Source organism: Cetorhinus maximus, chromosome 7 (assembly GCF_964194155.1).
Source record: "Cetorhinus maximus chromosome 7, sCetMax3.hap1.1, whole genome shotgun sequence".
Classification (NCBI taxonomy): Eukaryota; Metazoa; Chordata; class Chondrichthyes; order Lamniformes; family Cetorhinidae; genus Cetorhinus; species Cetorhinus maximus.
Window position 1 is genome coordinate 7,093,805 of NC_135885.1, and position 20,003 is coordinate 7,113,807.

Below are 20,003 nucleotides of genomic sequence, written 5' to 3' on the forward strand. Positions count from 1 at the left end.
CTAGGCTGACAATTTAGTGCAGTGCTGAGGGAGTGTTGCACTGCCAGAGGTGCCATCTTTCGATGAGACAATACACTGAGGCCCTGTCTCCTTCAGGTGGATGCAAAAGAGTTTGTAACACTTGATAGATAATGCTGGCAGAGTAGTAATATCACTAGATCAGCAGTCCAGTCTAATGCTCTGGGGGCATGTGTTCAAATCCCACTGTGTGGAATTTAAATTCAATTAACTTTTTAAAAGTCTGGAGTTAAAAGCTAGTCTCAGTAATGATGACCATAAAATTTATTTTTTTCCTTGCAAAAATCCATCTGGTTCATTAATGTCCATTAGGGAAGGAAATCTGCCATCTTTACCTGGTGTAGCTCACAATGTAACCACAGACCCACAGCCATGTGGTTGACTCTTAAACACCCTCTGAAATGGCCTCATCTCATGAAAGAATAAAGAAACACGAATTTGAAGAAACGCAGGGAAGTTTCTCCCTGGTGTCCTGGCCAATATTTATCTCTCAACCAACATCAGTGAAACAGGATATCTACTCATCTGAGATAAAAATGGAAAATGCTGGAAATACTCACCCAGTCAAGTGACTTTGTTGTGGCTCTGATAACCTGAAGTTTTGACTCTCTCTCTTGCTACAGCTGCTACCTGACCTCCTATATTTTCTTTTCCTATTTCAGATTTCCAGCATCTGCAGTATTTTGCTTTTGTTATTTGGTCATTGTCTCATTGTTGCTTGCAAATTGCCTTCCACATTTCCCACATTATAATAGCAACTACATCTCAAAAGTACTTAAGTGGCAGTGAAGTGTTTGGGATGCGCCAGGGTTGTGGAAGATGCCGGTTATATAAATGCAAGTTCATTCTTTCAAAGCTCATTGTCAGAACAAGCCACTTATACCTCACATTTCACAGTGAAAGATACAGAAAACAAATGGTCCCAGGATGAGAGTTAGCAGGGGTGACTGAAGTCATAGTTAAAGAGAGAGGCTTGGAGGAGACAAGGGAGCTAGTGAGGGATTGGGGAGGGTGTTCCAGAGCATGGGGTCCAGACCCAGCACCAAAATTGGAGCTAGGAACAGGAGGAGGCCATTCAACCCCCCCAAGCCTATTAAATCATTGCTGGTCCATCCCTTAACCCTATGCTGTGCTGTAACCATTCCACAGCATACATTCACACACACACATCTGTTCTCCGCAAACAAAAGGAATATGCTCAAGCCTTGCACCTTTTTTGAATTATCCGAGAGCTTGGGGAGCCTATAGTTCCCCGTTGCTATATCCTTGGCGATGCCTCAGCCAATCAGTGTTGACCTGCCAACCAATCAGCTCCTTTTCTCCTGCGGTACAAATTGTTGTCATTGTTAGAAATTTGGCATTCCGGCATTTGTCCTAATGAGTGTGACATGTCTCCCTTTCCAGTAAAATTCAAGTTCTGTACCACCAAGTGTCTATCATTCTATCATTCACTTGACTTGGTCCATGTACCCTTAACCAAAATCTACTAATCTTGGTTTTGGAAGTTTCAGTTGACCCCTTGACCTCTGTAGCTTTTCAGGGGTTGAGAGAGTTCCAGATTTCCACTCCCCTTTGTGTGAGGAAGTGCTTGCAGACCCCATCCTGAGCAGCCGGCCTCTCATATTAAGACTGCGTCCTAGTGTCTTGGGTCTGTTCACCAGATGCATGGGGTTGCACTGGAGGCCCAAAGGACCATATAGAGGGCTGGAGAACAGAAAGACTATTTGGGGATCCTTCCCACCCACACACCCCACCCAGTCTCCTACAGTCGACTCTACAAGCTCTGGAACCCACAATTTGGCGACACCAAAACCATTCAATTCATCGTCTCCAGTGACTGGTTTCACTTGTTGACCCTGAGTTTCACAATGTGGATAAAAAAAGTAACGATTTTAGACCCTGTAACTCAACGGGGGAAACTTTTTCATGCAAAGGCTCCGTTTGTGTGTGGGTGTGTGTGTGTGGAGGATACACCCAGTTATCATTTAATCCCCCCGATGTTTAATAATGTTATAGTTTATAGAGGGTTTTAACGCTGATGGTTGCACTCAAGCGTCTGAGGAGCTGCACCTTGCTTTGAAAGGCAGGAAGCGAGCGGACGGAGCTGTTCCTGAGCAATGCGGGCACTAAACACCGTTCCCTCTTAAATCAAAAACCAGCTCATTTATGGGGAGGTTGGAACATCTCAAGTTCAAATCAACCCCAAATCCAAGAGGCAGCGCCTCGGGAGACCCTTCCCGGTGGTGTATGGTGCAGGGTGAGCCCCGCTCCTTCAGGCAATCACATGTGGAACATAACCGCAAAGAAACAGGCCGTTCGGCCCAATAGCGTTGTGCCAGCGCCTATACCCCTTCCCCACCCACCCCCGCCGCCGAATGCGTCCAATTCAAAGTTAGTCAAAATCGGACCAAAGGTTGGTCGCTTCTCACCCTCCAGTCCTCTCCTGGGACATCTCCCCACAACTCACGATACTGCCACAGTGATTTATCACCGGGGCTTGGGGGGGTGGGAGAGTAACCTCCGCCAAGAGGAGGGGGGAAGAGAGATTTGAAAATTTAAATTTCGTTGGAAAATTTGAAAATGTAATTCCGATTTCATTTGAAAATTTGACAATTTAGATTCCATTTGAAAATGTAATTTAAATTTCGTTTGAAAATTCGAAAATGTAATTCTGATCTCATTTGAAAATGTGATCATTTACATTTCATTTGAAAATGTAATTTGAATTTCGTTCGAAAATTTGAAAACGTAATTCTGATTTCATTTGTAAATTTGACACTTTACATTTCATTTGAAAATTTAACAGAATTTTCGTTTGAAAATTTGAACACGTAATTCCGATTTCATCTGAAAATTTGACAATTTACATTTCATTCGAAAATGTAATTTCAGTTTCGTTTGAAAATTTGAAAACGTAATTCCCGATTTCACTGGTAAATTTGACCATTTACATTTCATTGGAAAGTGTAATTTCAATTTCGTTTGAAAATTTGAAAACGTCATTCCGATTTCATTGGAAAATTTGACCATTTAAATTTCATTTGAAAATTTAAATTTACGCCATTCCTGGGAACATTGAAGGATCCGATAAGTTTACATATTCGATCCCACCCACCTTGCAAGCAACCAGACAATTGGGAAAAGGAAGTCAGTCCATTGTACAATGTGTAAGGTAAATTCTTACAGAGTCGCCTTGTTTATAAGACACCACCTCATGCATCTCTGGTAATGTTATCCAGTTCAATATCGAATAAGAGATTAGTACCTCGTCTACTGGCAACTAACCAGGAAAAAATAATTACTGTGTGTATATTAAAAAAAAACCCTGAGAATAATCGTTTCTCAAACTTCAAGAATAAAACGGCGAATTTCGGAGCTGACTCAGGACGTCTGTTTCTCTCCTGTCTCTCTCTCTCTCTGCGCCTTTTTTTTTAATCTCCAGCAAGTGTTTTAGGGTCCTCGGCTGTTTTAAATAATATTTCACCCCCGCCCTTGGGGGGTATGAGCTTTTTTTTAAATTTTCACTCACGGATCCCAGCGACTAGAAGATTCCAACATCTAATTTACATTCGTTTTTTAAATGTATACATGAGCAGAAAGAGGAGAGGGGAAGCTTGACTTGGGGAGGTGACTCTTCCCCTACACACACAGTCACTTGTCCGCACGGTCAGGTACAGTTGGTCGTCAATTCCTCTCTGAAACTCACAAGGAAATTGACAAATTGGGAATGGGTGGGGAGGGGGGGCCGATTACAATCGATTTTTTTTTTGTGTAAAGCGATACATCATTAATACAGAGGCGAGAGAGAGAGGGGGGGATGTATGCTGCCAAAATGAGAATCCAAGCGGTCAGGGGGATTTTTTGGGGTTTTTTTTTTGGAAATTGAATGGACCATTTCCCTACCACCACCCACCACCCCCCCCCTCTCTCTCTCTCCAATCCTACCTTCAGTTTCAGTGTTGTCCCAGTGAGTGAATCCCAAAAAAAAGTTTGCACAGGAAGACGCCAGTGATTTAGTTCCAATCCAAATTAGTCCATCAGCTCGGATTTATTGCTGTAGTTGTCTGTCCTCGTACACACAGCCTCCCTCTGCTCCCCACTCTCTGCACTGGGAGTTAATCTGAATACCATTCTCTCTCTCCCTCCCTCCCTCTCTCTCTCTCTCTCTCCAGTGCCCGATCCTGGTTTTATCGGCTCTGCAACCTCCTTTGAAGTCGGATGATGTCAGGCGTTGTTAACATAACAAAGGCGCCCCTGATTTAGCGCCAGTTGGAATGTTTGATCGGAAGAAACACCATAAACCCCGAGCCCTTTATCCACTCCCCCCCCCCCCCCTACCCCAACCTCTCCTCTCCTCTCCTCTCCCTCCCTCCCACTGCCCCCTGTCCTCAGCACATCAGGGAGCCAGGTACATGTTAGAAGCTTCAAGCTCCTGACCAGCTCAGATTCAACAAGGATCCCAGGGCTGGAGCGAAATTGTTCAAAAGCAGCCCCGAGTTTCCATCAATCAATTCATGAAATTCAAAAAAAAACAAAGTCACAACTTCTGGAGAAAAAGTTCAGAGGAAGCGAGTCACACATAAACCTCGAAACTGGTTTTTTTTATAATATATATAAAAAAACAAGGTGTTTACCTCTAGGTTTGTAATCCTGAGTTAGAATTTTTGACTGTTTTTTCTTAAAACCATCTCACTCTCTCTCTCTCTCTGAAGGAAGAGTCGAACAGGCTGGAAAAGTTAACTCTTGTTCCTCTCTCCACAGATGCTGTCAGACCCACTGAGTTTTCCCAGCATTTTCTGGTTTTATTTCACACTCTCACCCCGCTTGCCACTCGATGAATTTCTATCTCTCTGCGGTTAGACTCTTTGAATCTATTGCTGTGTCTGTCTCACGCTCTATAACTCTCAAGTTCCTGTCTGATTCACTCTCCCAGGTTATCCCGGTCTCTCTCTCTCTCTCTCTCAATTTGCGAGTATGATAGACAGTCCGCCTCTATGAGCGAGTCTCCTGCACAGTCTGAAGCGACCCTGACCCTCCCTCGGTCAGTCACTGTGTCTCCCTGTCCCTCCCTCACTCCATGATTTTCTTGTCGAAGTTTCTCTTTTACAGAATTCGTGTCTTGCAAGTCTCCGTATAATCTCCGGTTTTTTTTTAATCCCTGCTTCGATTTTTCTATCGAATTCCCCTTCTAATTCGTGTCTGAGATCCTGTCAACAACAAGCTGCACTGCTATAGCGCCTATAAGCACGGCGAGGAAACCATTCCCGGATAAAGCCCCAGGCGGTGATGTTGGCGAAGCGACCAAATATCTTGATCAGGGAGATAGGTTTTATGAGGAGTTTTGGAACATAGTTAACAATAAAAAAGAGAAAGCGCTTTTAACCACTGGACGCCCCAAGGTGCTTTACAACCAATGAAACACTTTTGAAATCTAACCACTGCTGTAATGGGGCAGAATGGAGTCTGCAGGAGGAGTGAGGTGATATATTTTGTTTTGGTCTTCATCCCTTTAGTGAAAATAGGAACACACACAAACGTTCACACACACTCACACACACATAAACACACACAAACACACTCAGACACAAACACACACACACACAGACACACGCACACTCATTCACACACACAATCACTCACACAAACACACAAACATATACTCGCGCACACACAGACACTCGCACACACACAGACACACACACACACTCAGTCACTCATACACTCATATTCACTCACACACACACACTCATACACACACATACACATGCACTTACACAGGCACACTCTAACACAGGCACTCACACACAAACTCACTCACACACATACACATAAACACACTCTCACTCACACATTCACACACTCACAAACACACTCACAAGCACACACACTCACTCAGACACACTCACACATGCACACACACACAAACACATAGACGCACAAACTCACACACACACACACATACAAGCACACACTCACGCACACACAGACATACACAAACACATACATACACACACAAGTACACACACACACACACACTCAGTCACTCACACACACTCTCTCACACATGCACCTGGACACACACACTCACAAGCACACTCATGCACATTTATGCTCACACACACACAGATAAACACACATGCACACACACACACTCACAAACACACCCCACTCGTGCACACACACTCACTCACATGCACACAGGCACTCACACACACATGCACACATGCTCACACTCAGACACACACTCACATGCACAGAAACAGACACGTGCACTTACATACACACAATCTAACGCAGGCACTCACACACACTCATATGCATACACATACACACACTCACTCACACATTCACGCACACACTCACAAACACACTCATGTGCATGCATACTCACTCACACACACACACTTAGACACACACACTCACAGACACACTCATGTGCATGCACACTCACTCACATACACACACTTAGATACACATACTCAGACACACAAACTCACTCACACACATAAACACACACTCACTCACACATTCACACACTCACAAACACACTCATGTGCACACACACTTACACACACTAAGACACACACACTCACAGGCACAGACTCATACACACACACTCAGACAAACACTCACTCGGACACACACGAACAAACACACTCGGACTCACACACAAATACACCCACTCACGCACACACACACATAAACACACACTAACACTCACATACACACACACACACACACACTCCAGCACACACAAACTATCTCTCTCACACACACAAACTCAGGCACACATTCACTCACATACACATGCTCAGACACACACCCACTCACACTCAGACATACACACTCAGACTCAGACTCACACACTCACATATATGGACATTCTCACACACACAAACACACACACTCACAAACACATACACACACTCACAAATACATACACACACCCATACTCTCTCTCGCGCACACACACACACTCATACACACATACATACTTACACACATGCACATACACACCCATACTCTCTTTCACACACACATACTCACACATACACACATTCACATTTGCACACTCACTTACACACACAGACACACACACACACACACATACTCACACTTACACACACACTCCAACACACACACACACTCTCTCACACACACTCACTCAGACATACACACATACATAGACACACACACACTCTCAGACACACATAACACAAACACACACACTCATACACACGCAAACATACATAGACACACACACATGCACACACACACAAACACACTCAGACACACACACTCACAAACACACTCAGGTGCACACACACTCTCACACACATAAACAGACACTCACACACACATAACACAAGCACACACACTCACAAATACACACTCATACACACACGCACACAAACACACTCAGACACACACTCACAAACACACTCACTCATGTGCACACACTCATTCATATACACACAGACATTCACTCACACACACGCAGACACACATACTCAGATACGTACACACAAACTCACACAACACTCACACATACACACACACATACACACACACATGTCACACACACACACTCACTTACACACACACTCCAACACACACAAGCATTCTCTCACATATACACGCTCTCACACACACACATCCACTCACACTCAGACAAACACACTCTCACACACAGACACACACACTCACTAATACATACTCACAGTCAGACACACACACTCACATACTCACACACACACACTCACACACACACACTCAGACACACACTCACAAACACACTCACGTGCACATACACTTACTCACACAGACACACACTCAGATACACAAACTCACATACACATACATACTCACACACACACTCACAAACACACTCAAGCACACACACACACAGACACACACACACACAAACACACACACAGATGCACACACATTCACACACTCACAAACAACACTCATTCATGCACACAGACACAGACACCCTCACACACACACATTGTACAATCTGATGGGTGTGAGGACTAGGTCCAATGAAACAAGGGATGCTTTTGCTGGCAAGGTGATCATCTGTCTCGTACTTTAAGGGGTTGTCCCTTTTTTGACTGCTTGTCCCGCATCCCTTGAGGTATGTCTTTCGTCGCGTATTTCTAGGACAGCCTGTGGGAGAGTGAGCCTAGAAGTCTCAATGGAATGATTAGAGTGGGACTGCAGTGGGCTAATAATGTGGTGGCTCGACAAGATAAGCTGTAAGTTTTGGTCATTTTAAACCCTCCCTCCCTCACTGTTCTCATGGTCACCAGTACCTACCCCCTTCCCAGCCCCACAGTGGAAGTGCCCAGAGTTGGTCACCCAGGGTGAATATTAACCAGGACAGAGGGGCTGAGAGGAAAGTGACAGCTCGGGTGATTGAGCTGCTCTCTTTCCTCCAGCTTTTCCTCGTTCATCTTTTCCCCTTTCTCTTCAGGAATCTCCAAAACAAATGCCCTTAGAATAACAGCATCGTGGAGCTTAGAGAAAATGACGGTGAAACCAGGAAACACTCTTCGGAGCTGGACTGAAGAAGCTGCCCAGATCTCTCTGACAGAGCGGAACCATTGCTGTAGGACAGTGTTTCTCCAATGTTTTTGGTTGAAGGACCCATTTCCAAATAGATTTGTAATCACAGGTCAGAGTCTGGATCCATCGTTGAATCCCCCACTATCAGCATCCTGGGGGTTACCATTGACCAGAAACTGAACTGGACTAGCCATATAAATACTGTGGCTACAAGAGCAGGTCAGAGGCTAGGGATCCTGTGGCGAGTAACTCACTTCCTGACTCCCCAAAGCCTGTCCACCATCTACAAGGCACAAGTCAGGAGTGTGATGGAATACTCCCCACTTGCCTGGATGAGTGCAGCTCCAACAACACTCAAGAAGCTTGACACCGTCCAGGACAAAGCAGCCCGCTTGATTGGCACCACATCCACAAACATTCACTCCCTCCACCACCGATGCACAGTAGCAGCAGTGTGTACCATCTACAAGATGCACTGCAGGAATTCACCAAGGTACTTAGGCAGCACCTTCTAAACCCACGACCACTACCATCTGGAAGGACAAGGGCAGCAGACACATGGGAACACCACCACCTGGAAGTCCCCCTCCAAGCCACTCACCATCCTGGCTCTGGCCACTGCTCATTCATGGACTGCTCAACTGTTTCACAGACAAGTTTCCATGGACCACTTGAGAAAGAAGGCTGAGGGTCTTAACTCTGTCTAAAGACTTCACATCCTTCCTAAAGTGCGGTGTTCAGAGTTGGACACAATGCTCCAGTTGAGGCTGAACCATTGTTTTATAAAGGTTCATCATAACCTCCTTGTTTTTATACTCTATGCCTCAATCCATGAAGCCCAGGATCCTGTTTGCCTTTTGAACACCTTTCTCAACCTGTCCTGTCACCTTCAATAATCTGTACACATATATTCACTGATCCCTCTGCTCCTGCACCCAGCTTTAGAATTGTCCCCTTTATATTGCCTCTCCTTGTTCTTCCTACCAAAATGTATCAGTTCACACTTCTCTGCGTTAAGTTTTATCTGCCGGTTGGGGTGAACACTAATCTATATCTGTCACCTTCTCCAGCCTCACACCTTGCGAGATATCTGAGCTGCTCTGATTCTGGTCACTTCCACGTCCCCGATTTTAATTAATGGAGCAAAAACAAAAATTGCTGGAAAAACTCAGCAGGTCTGACAACATCTGTGGAGAGAAAGACGGAGTTAACATTTCGAGTCCGTATGACTCTTCTTCAGAACGAAAGGGAATTAGATTTGTGGTGAAATATATACTGTTAAAGGAGGTGGGACAGGTGAAGCTGGATAGAAGGCCAGCGATAGGTGGAGGCAAAGGAGAGATTGCAAAAGATATCATAGACAAAAGGACAAAGGGGTGTTGATGGTGGTGATACTGGCTAAAGGAGGTTCGAATGGTGACATTAAGAGTAGAAAGCAGGATGAGCAAGTGACAGATTGCCCTAGTGGGGGTGGGGGGAGGGGACGGTGTGGGGATAAAAGATCGAAATAGGCTAAAAGGTGGGGATAAAACAATGAATGGAAATACATTTTAAAAATAATAATAGAAATAGATGGGAAGAAATATATATAAAAATTTAAAAATAAATATTGACAAAAGGGGATCAAAAAGGGGTGTAGATAGAGGAGAGAGTTCATGATCTGAAGTTGTTGAACTCAATATTCAGTCCGGAAGGCTGTAAAGTGCCTAGTCGGAAGATGAGGTGCTGTTCCTCCAGTTTGCGTTGAGCTTCACTGGAACAATGCAGCAGGCCAAGGAGGGACATGTGGGTATGAGAGCAGGGTGGAGTGTTGAAATGGCAAGTGACAGGGAGGTCTGGGTCATGCTTGCGGACAGACCGAAGATGTTTCGCAAAGTGGTCACCCAGTCTGCGTTTGGTCTCTCCAGTGTAGAGGAGACCGCATTGGGAGCAACGAATGCTGTAGACTAAGTTGAGGGAAGTGCAAGTGAAAGGAGTGTTTGGGCCCTCGGACGGTGAGGAGAGGGGAAGTAAATGGGCAGGTGTTGCACCTTCTGCGATTGCATGGGAAGGTGCCGTGGGAGGGGGTAGAGGTGTAGGGGGTGATGGAGGAGTGGACCAGGGTGTCCCGGAGGGAACGGTCCCTATGGAATGCTGACGGGGTGGGGGGGGGGGGTGGTGAAGGGAAGATGTGTTTGTGGTGGCATCATGCTGGAGTTGGCGGAAATGGCGGAGGATGATCCTTTGAATGCGGAGGCTGGTGGGGGTGATAAGTGAGGACAAGGGGGACCCTCTCATGGTTCTAGAAGGGAGAGGAAGGTGTGAGGGCAGAGGCGTGGGAGATGCATCGGACACGGTTAAGGGCCCTGTCAACCACTGTGGGTGGGAAGCCTCGGTTAGGGAAGAAGGAAGACGTGTCAGAGGAGCTGTTTTGGAAAGTGGCATCATTGGCCCTCTATCCAGCTTCACCTGTCCCACCCCCTTTAACAGTATATATTTCACCACATTTCTATTTCTCTTTAGCTCTGAAGAAGAGTCATACGGACTCAAAACGTTAACTCTGTCTTTCTCTCCACAGATGCTGTCAGACCTGCTGAGTTTTTCCAGCAATTTTTGCTTTTGTTTTAGATTTCCGGCCTCCACAGTATTTTGCTTTTATCTTTTGTTGTTACCCAATTTTAATTACTTCCCATTGGCTACCACGGCCCCAAGCTCTCAAATTCTCTCCCTCTCTCCCTCTTTAAAACCGACCTGTCACCCATCTGTCCTTAGACCTCCTGATGTGTCAAGTTTTGTTTGACATTCTTTTTAAAAATTAAAGAAAAAATATTTGTTCATAGGAAGTGGGCGTCACTGGCTGGGCCAGCACTTACTGCCCATCCCTAATTGCCCTTGAGAACGGAGTCAACCACATCTGCCATCCCTGCCTGGTCCAGCAGGACCAGGAAAGGGCAGCAGCTCTCCTTCCCTAAAGGACATTGTGAACCAGGCAGGTTTTTAAATGACAATGGTTTTGTGGTCATCATTAGACTTTTTAATTCCAGATTTCCTTATTAAATTCAAATTTTACCATCTGCCCATGGTGGGATTCAAACCCAATTCCCCAGAGCATTACCCTGGGTCCACTAGAATACTCCAGTCCAGTGACCATACCACTGCGCCACCATCATGCAAAATGCTGTTAACATCAGGAAAGGGACACTGACCTGCATCACACACTGCCTGGCGGGCAAAAACACCAACAACAACAACCGGCATTTGTGTAGCACCTTTAATGACCTAAAACCTCCCAAGACCCTCTACACGAGCGTTATCAAGCATAATTGGACACTGAGCTGCATAAGGAAATACTAGAACAAGTGACCAAAAGCTTGGTCAAAGAGGTCAGTTTTAAGGAACCTCTTAAAGGAGGAGAGAGACAGAAAGGTTTAGGGAGGGAATTCCAGAGCTTAGGGACCAGGCAGCTGAAGGCACAGTGCCAATTGTGGGTGCATGTCCACCCCGTGTGGAATTCCAGAATTGGAGGGGAACAGAGGTCTCAGAGAGATGTAGACTGGAAGAGGTTACGAGGGGAGGGAGAGATGAAGCCATTGGGCATGTGGAACACAAGGATTAGACTTAAAATTGAGGCACTGTCCAACCGGGTGCCAATGTAGATCAGTGGGGGCAGGGGTAATGGGCATCAGTGTGAGTTGGAATATGGGCATCAGCGTTTTGAACAAACTCAAGTTCATGGAGGGCGCAAGGTGTGAGGGTGGCAAGGCGGGTATTGGAATAGTCAAATCTGGATGTAATAGGGTCATGGATGAGGGGTTAAGCAGGAGGTGAGCTGATGCAGGGGCAAAGACAGGCAATATTACAGAGGTGAAAGGAGGCAGTCTTGGTGGTGGAGAGATATGGGTTGGACACCCAGCTCAGGGATAAATAGAATTGCGATCCTCGTAGAGACCGATGAATTTTAAAAGAAAGGACTTAGTGAGGCCACAGCTGGAGTACTGTGTGCAGTTCTGGTCGCCTCATTATAGGAAGGATGTGATTGCACTGGAGGGGGTGCAGAGGAGATTCACCAGGATGTTGCCTGGGATGAAACATTTAAGTTATGAAGAGAGGTTGGATAGACTTGGGTTGTTTTCGTTGGAGCAGAGAAGACTGAGGGGCGACCTGATCGAGGTGTACAAGATTATATGGGGCATGGACAGGGTGGATAGGGAGCAGCTGTTCCCCTTAGTTAAAGGGTCAGTCACAAGGGGGCATAAGTTCAAGGTGAGGGGCAGGAGGTTTAGTGGGGGATGTGAGGAAAAACTTTTTTATCCAGAGGGCGGTGACGGTCTGGAATGCGCTGCCTGGGAGGGTGGTGGAGGCAGGTTGCCTCACATCCTTTAAAAAGTACCTGGATGAGCACTTGGCACGTCATAACATTCAAGGCTATGGGCCAAGTGCTGGTAAATGGGATTAGGTAGGTAGGTCAGGTGTTTCTTATGTGTCGGTGCAGACTCGATGGGCCGAAGGGCCTCTTCTGCACTGTGTGATTCCGTGATACTGTGTGATTCCCCATGAAGCCAACTGAAAGATAACCGATGGACAAACTAAAGTCAACATAATTCAAACATTAATCAACGGGTGAAGGACATTTCAATTGGAAAGGTAAATTTCACTTTAAATAGAGCTGTTTTGTGATGGGGAGCATGCAGTTCTGCAGGCATGCAGTATATTGGTACTTTACATCTGTAGGAATCCAGCAATGCCGGCAAATCCCACGTTCTCTCTTCCTGCTTGTCGGTCTCTGTGGAGGGGGTGATGCGCTATGGCCTCCTCGCACTAGTGCAGCAGTAACCTGCTGGATCACTACATCTGCAGCAAACTGACCATTGCTGCTTATTCCCAGCAGAAGGAGTTTGGAAGGAACTACATGCATTCAGGTTTAGAGTCTCCACGACCCTCAATGCAGTAGTGCAGCAGAGACCAGGCTTTTGTATTAGAAAGAAAGGCCAACATTATGGTGTACAAAGTCAAAATGATCCCTTCTCTGAGTCTTTTTGTTTCTTTCTGTTTATCTGTTTCTTTCCATCAGCTTATCACTTTCTCCCCATCTGTCTGTTTTTGTTGGTCTATCTGCCTTTGACTGTCTTTCTCTTTTCATGGTTTGCTTTTCTTATATCCGGTCCGATACGCCAATGCAGTACGAACATACGAACATACAAACAAGGGGCAGGAGGAGGCCATTCAGCCCCTCGAGCCTGCTCTGCCATTTAATAAGATCATGGCTGATCTGATGGTAACCTGAAATCTGCATCCCACCTACCCCCGATAACCTATCACCCCCTTGCTTACCAAGAGTCCATCCACCTCTGCCTTAAAAATATTCGAAGACTCTGCTTCCACCACCTTTTCAGGAAGAGAGTTCCAAAGATTCACGACCCTCTAGGTGAAAAAATTTCACCTCATCTCCGCTTTAAATGGTTGACCCTTTATTTTTAAACAATGACCCCTAGTTCTAGATTCTCCCACAGGAGGAAACATCCTCTCCACATCCACCCTGTCAAGACCCCTCAGGATCTTATATGTTTCAATTAAATCACCTCTTACTCTTCTAAACTCCAGTGGATACAAGCCTAACCTGCCCAACCTTTCCTCATTAGACAACCCACCCATTCCTGGTATTAGCCTGGTAAACCTCTAAACTGTTTCCAACAATGAGAAAGGCTAGACTGTCAGAGGTGCCAAGTTCTGGGCAGGATATTAACAGACATCCCATCTGCCCTCTTGGGTGACCATATAAGATTCCTGGGTGTTATTTTGGATAACAGCAGGGGAACTATACCTGCTGTCTTGGCCAATATTTACCTCTCAACCAGCCAGACTAATACAGATTATCGGGTCATTATCTCGTTACTGCTTGAGGAAACTCGCTGTGTGAAAATTGGCTGCCTTTCCTTCATTGCAACAGTGACCACTACCTCAATGGCCTGAGACACTGTATCAATGAAAGTCTTATCCTTTTTCTCATAAAAATGTTATCCACGAAATAGTACGTCAGTGAAATAAAAATGTGTTAGTTTGGTTGCTTTGTAAGCCTGCTTTTCACCATTTCCACGTGGAATCTTTAGGAGTTATCTCCCAGAGAAGGTTTACTAGACTAATACCTGTAATGGGTGGGTTGTCTTATGAGGAAAGGCTGGATAGGTTAGGCTTGTATCCTCTGGAATTTAGAGGAGTAAGAGGCGACTTAATTGAAACCTTTAAGATCCTGAGGGGTGTTGACAGGGCGGATGTGGAGAGGATGTTTCCTTTTGTGGGAGAATCTGGAACTAGGGGTCACTGTTTAAAAATAAGGGGTCGCCCATTTAAGACAGAGATGAGGAGAAATGTTTTCACTCAGAGGGTTGTGAGCCTTTGGAACTCTTCCTCAAAAGGTGGTAGAAGCAGAGTCTTTGAGTATTTTTAAGGCAAAGCCAGACAGATTCTTCATTAACAAGGAGGTGTAAGGTTATCGGGAGGTAGGAAGGAATGTGGGGTTGAGGTTACAACCAGATCAGCCACGATCTTATTGAATGATGGAGCAGGCTCGAGGGGCCGAGTGGCCTACTCCTGCTTCTAATTTGTATGGTCGTATAGATGTCATTTAGGAACATGGGAACAGGAGGAGACCATTCAGCCCCTTTAGCCTGTTCTACCATTCAGTGGCATCATGGTTGATCTGTATCCTATCTCCCACCACGCACCATGGCTTCATATTCTCTTATACCCTTGGCTAGCAAAAATCTATTTATCTTAGGGTTAAATTCATAATTCTGCTAGCATCTACTGGCCTTTGTGGGGAAGAGTTCTGCACTTTGACCATCCATTTTGTGATGAAGTGTTTCTCCTTCAAGGCCCAGGCTCTGATTTTAAGGTTACGCCTCTTTGTCCTAAACGCCTCCAACTGCAGGAAACATTTCACTCTATCTACCCTATCAATTCCTTTCAAAATCCTAAAAGCCTCAACCAATTCATCCCTTAGTCTCCGAAACTCCAGGGAATACAGTTTATGTAAACTATCCTCACAATCAAATCGCTAGAGCCCGAGCAATATCCTGGGTGGGAGGTCTTGTGGTGCAGTGGATAGTGTCCCTGTCTCTAAGCCAGAGGTTCCAGGTTTAAGTTTCCCCTCTGGGACTTGCTAGCTAAGGAAGGTGCATTCAAACCTGTCTAAACAGGCTGAGTATCACTTGTTCATCCCTCCAACATGTGCCAACGGCAGCAGCAAGAGTGGGAGAGATTCCTATGAACAAGATTAATTTGAGATTGTTAATTCAAATTAAGCACTCACTTCTTTTTTAATATTGCTACTTTTACAAATAATTAGACATGTTGAGCCCATGATCCAGGCAATGTTTGTTGATGATTTTTTGGTCTGATCTGAGCAATCCCACATGGGCTGGCTCAGCCTGTTAATCTGCTGTAACATGCAATTTAATCGAGCTTGTGTAAAATTACCTGGACACACAAAGGATGCTTATGAAATAGAAGTCTGTTTACTGACGCTCGCCATGATGCAGATACATTCCTCATCATTGAATTTTCTTCAGCATTAAAGTAAACTTCAGAGTTTGAGCCCTCCCTATCCTGATTCCAATTGGGTTTTGAATTCAGAAATGGGTGGCTGTACATGGTCTAACTCAAACTCATTCCTGACCTTCTCACTGTGAGTAATTGGATCTACCACACTAATTTAATCCTGTCCTTGACCCGTCTGCTTCCGTTGAGTATCCGCTATTTATATATTATGAGAAGGTAGACAATTAATGGCCCTTGCGTAATGATGTGGAGAATTTGACCATAACTACAAATCCAATCCCAACTTATTGTTCATCAGAAGTTTTAACCTTAAATATATTGGCCTGGAATTTAGGGCACTCAGAGCTGCCCTTGAAAGAAGCTGCCCGCAAAGATGTAGTGATCTCTCTAACTTGGATTTTCCCCTCTCCCAGTGTTAATTTGAATCTGGTGACAAGTCAAGGGAATCGCCAGGCACCCAGCCTCAGTGATGTTATCAAGTAGGGTAAGCAGCCAATCACACTGAAGTATTCTCACAGACAGCAAACCAGGGAGTCAAAAGCACTGATTATCCATCCAATTTTAATTACATTTTACAGGGTATGAAATGCAGTTTGGAGCCCGTGGTTCAGTCAGTAACACTTCTGTCTCTGAATTACAAGATTCTGGACGGAATCATCCCAGATTTGCACTAAGTGCGGTAGTGGGCGGGAAAAACAATGTTTTACCAGCCTCCTGCAATGGCGGCTTTTCACGCCATATCATCCCAATCATTAGTTATGCATTCCCGGGATACACGCCATTTCGATGGTGTTTCTGGTTTGCCTGCCACACCGACACCTCGCTGCTTCATCACATCGCGCTCAGTGCTTCCAGCCCAGGACCGCAGCAAAGAAGGCATGGATCTGAAAGGGAAGAAGACTGCAGCCCTCAGATGCCTTTTGGACATCGTGGAGGCCACTGTGATGTCCTCTACCCCTGCTCTGGTTGCAGGAGGGGCAGCTACATTACCACTCCGGCTTTATAGGCGATGGCAGTGGGGGGTCAGCGCCAATGCTGCATAGAAGAGGTTGGCCATCCAGTGCAGATAGAGGATGGATGATCTCATCCATGCAGCCTGGGTAAGGCAACCATCACATCACTCTAAACTCACACACTCACAAGCCCATCACACATTCACTGGCATCTCACTCACTGCCAGCTCAAGGGACATCACCACTCACTCTCTCACACACACCCTCACATCTCCATCTGGCCTCATCTCCTCTGGAGACTGCCTCCTCAGCCCTCACCATCTTGAGGCCACTTGTACAGGTCAACAATGTGCCCCCCACACACACCCTGGGTTACCCCCCTTCCCCAGTACAGCCCTCACCCTGCAGCCTCTACTCTTGCCTGAGGCCACTTCTCCCCCTTCCCCAAGCAAACCCTAGCCCTGCAGCTGTTGAAAAGCCACCCCCGCCTTACGGCTGGTCTGGTAGGTAGAGACCTGCCCATGAGCCCCCCTAAAAGTGATGTGGTTCTGTCTGTGAAGCCTGGCGCTGATGACTGCGAGTGCTGCCCGAAGCAAGGTGGGCAAACAAACCTCGAAGTCCCGAGTGAAGTGCAGCTCACCAGGTGCACGCCTTATATATGCAGTTGTGAAACACATCAGTGTGTTTTCCCACTGACGTGGAGGAATGATCCAGCGGGGGAGGGGGGATGAGTCTGGCAGGCTGGCCTTATAATGATATGCAGATGTGTTACAATGAGGTTCCCGATGTCTGATGGTGGGAAACGCGGCCCGCTGTCGGCGGACTGAGTGGATAATTGCGAACTGGTTTCACGATGCCGTGAAAACCGATTTTTGGCCTTTTCGCCATATTGTCCGCTCACAAATCACTGAACACAACCGCCACCAGCGGGCACAGAAAATACCAGCCTCCAGTTTCAAACCCCACTCCCAGGGACTTGAGCACAAAAATCAATGCCAATGCTCCAGAGTAGTATTGAGGGAGTGCGGCACCTTTGGAATTCCACCTTTCAAATGTGAGATGTAACCGGTGCCCTGTCTGCCCTCTAAGGAAGATAGAAAAGAACCCATGGCATTATTTTGAAAAGGACTAGAATCCTGACCAATATTTATCCCTCAATCAACATCACTAAAACAGACTATGTGGTCATTATCACATTGCTGTTTATGGAGGCTTGCTGTTGCCTGTCTTAGGTTTCAACAGTGACTACTCTTCAAAAAGCACTTCATTGGCTGTAAATCATTTTGGAGCAGCCTGAGGTTGTTGTGAAGGGCACTGATCACAAAATCAGGTTCAAGGTCTCTAAATACCGCACTGACATCTAGCAAGATACTCGTGACCTCTGAGTCAGAAGGCTTGCATTTGGGCCACACTCTGGAAAACATTGACGAGTGCAATGTGGACTCTGAACAACTGTATTCAATGTCCAGCAAAGGAACTGGAGTTCAACAAGTGTGGGTACCATTCTTAACCCACATCACATAGAACCATAGAACCATAGAAAAGTTACAGCACAGAAGGAGGCCATTCGGCCCATCTTGTCCATGCCAGCCCGAGGACACCCAGGTGCCCTTTCTAATTCCACCTTCCTGCACCCGGCCCATAGCCCTGCAGCTTACAGCACTTAAGGTGCAGATCCAGGTACTTTTTAAAAGGGTTTAGAGTTTCTGCCGCTACCACCAACTTGGGCAGTGAATTCCAGACACCCACTACCCACTGCGTAACAAAGTTCTTCTTCATGTCCCCCCTACATCTTCTGCCACTTATCTTGAATCTATGTCCCCTGGTTCTAGAATTCTCCACCAAGGGAAACAATTTTATCCTGTCCACTCTATCTAATCCCCTCATAATTTTGTACACCTCAATCAAGTCACCTCTCAGCCTTGAGCATTCTAACTTAGTGCCAGTCTCCTGCCTTTTCCCCATAACCCTGCACATTATTGATATAGAAACAATTGTGCAATGCCCCCTGGAATGCCTCGATCGAACCTGCCTTCACCACACTTCCAGGCAGTGCATTTCAAACTCTAACTACTTGCTGAGAGAGAGAATTTTTTTCTCACCTCACATTTGCTTCTTTTGCAAAACACTTCAAATCTGTGTCCTCTCGTTCTCGCCATCCTGGATAATATTCCAGGCTTGGGCTGGCAAGTGGCAAGTAACAAGTGCCAGGCAATGACCATCTACAAGAAGAAAGAATCTAACCATTGCCCCTTAACATTCGATTACATTACCATCACTGAATCCCCCACTATCAACATCCTGGGGGTTACTATTGACCAGAAGCTGAACTGGACTAGCCATATAGCCTGCTGGGTATGTCCTGTCCAGAGGTGGTGGCACAGTGGTATATACTCGGGAGGGAGTTGCCCTGGGAGTCCTCAACATCGACTCCGGACACCATGAAGTCTCATGGCATCAGGTCAAACACAGGCAAGGAAACCTCCTGCTGATTACCATGTACCGCCCTCCCTCAGCAGATGAATTAGTGCACCCCGATGTTGAACACCACTTGGAGGAAGCACTGAGGGTGGCAAGGGCGCAGAAAGTACTCTGGATGGGGGACTTCAATGTCCATCACCAAGAGTGGCTCGGTAGCACCAGTACTGACTGAGCTGGCCGAGTCCTAAAGGACATAGCTGCTCGGTTGGGTCTGCGGCAGGTAGTGTGGGAAGCAACAAGAGGGAAAAACATACTTGACCTCATCCTCACCAACCTACCTGTCACAAATGCATCTGTCCATGACAGTATCGGTAGGAGGGACCATCGCACAGTCGTTGTGGAGACGAAGTCCCGGCTTCACATTGAGGATACCCTCCATCGTGTTGTGTGGCACTACCACTGTGCTAAATGGGATAGATTTCGTGCAGATCTAGCAACTCAAGA

At 46.1% G+C, this 20,003-nt stretch overlaps 2 protein-coding genes across 2 annotated transcripts in view; one reads left to right on the forward strand and one right to left on the reverse strand.

The window, feature by feature from the left end:
* wnt11 (wingless-type MMTV integration site family, member 11) overlaps nt 1–4,179 on the reverse strand; it is a 47,844-nt gene extending 43,665 nt beyond the window's left edge. Inside the window, exon 1 of the mRNA XM_078544957.1 lies at nt 3,964–4,179. The gene's annotated coding sequence lies outside the window, so the exon portion shown is untranslated. The remainder of the gene's footprint in view (nt 1–3,963) is intronic.
* Nucleotides 1–17,761, forward strand: part of LOC144682555 (serpin H1-like) — a 525,388-nt gene extending 507,627 nt beyond the window's left edge. Inside the window, exon 6 of the transcript XR_013577072.1 lies at nt 17,617–17,761. The gene's annotated coding sequence lies outside the window, so the exon portion shown is untranslated. The remainder of the gene's footprint in view (nt 1–17,616) is intronic.
* Nucleotides 17,762–20,003: the final 2,242 nt, after the last annotated feature.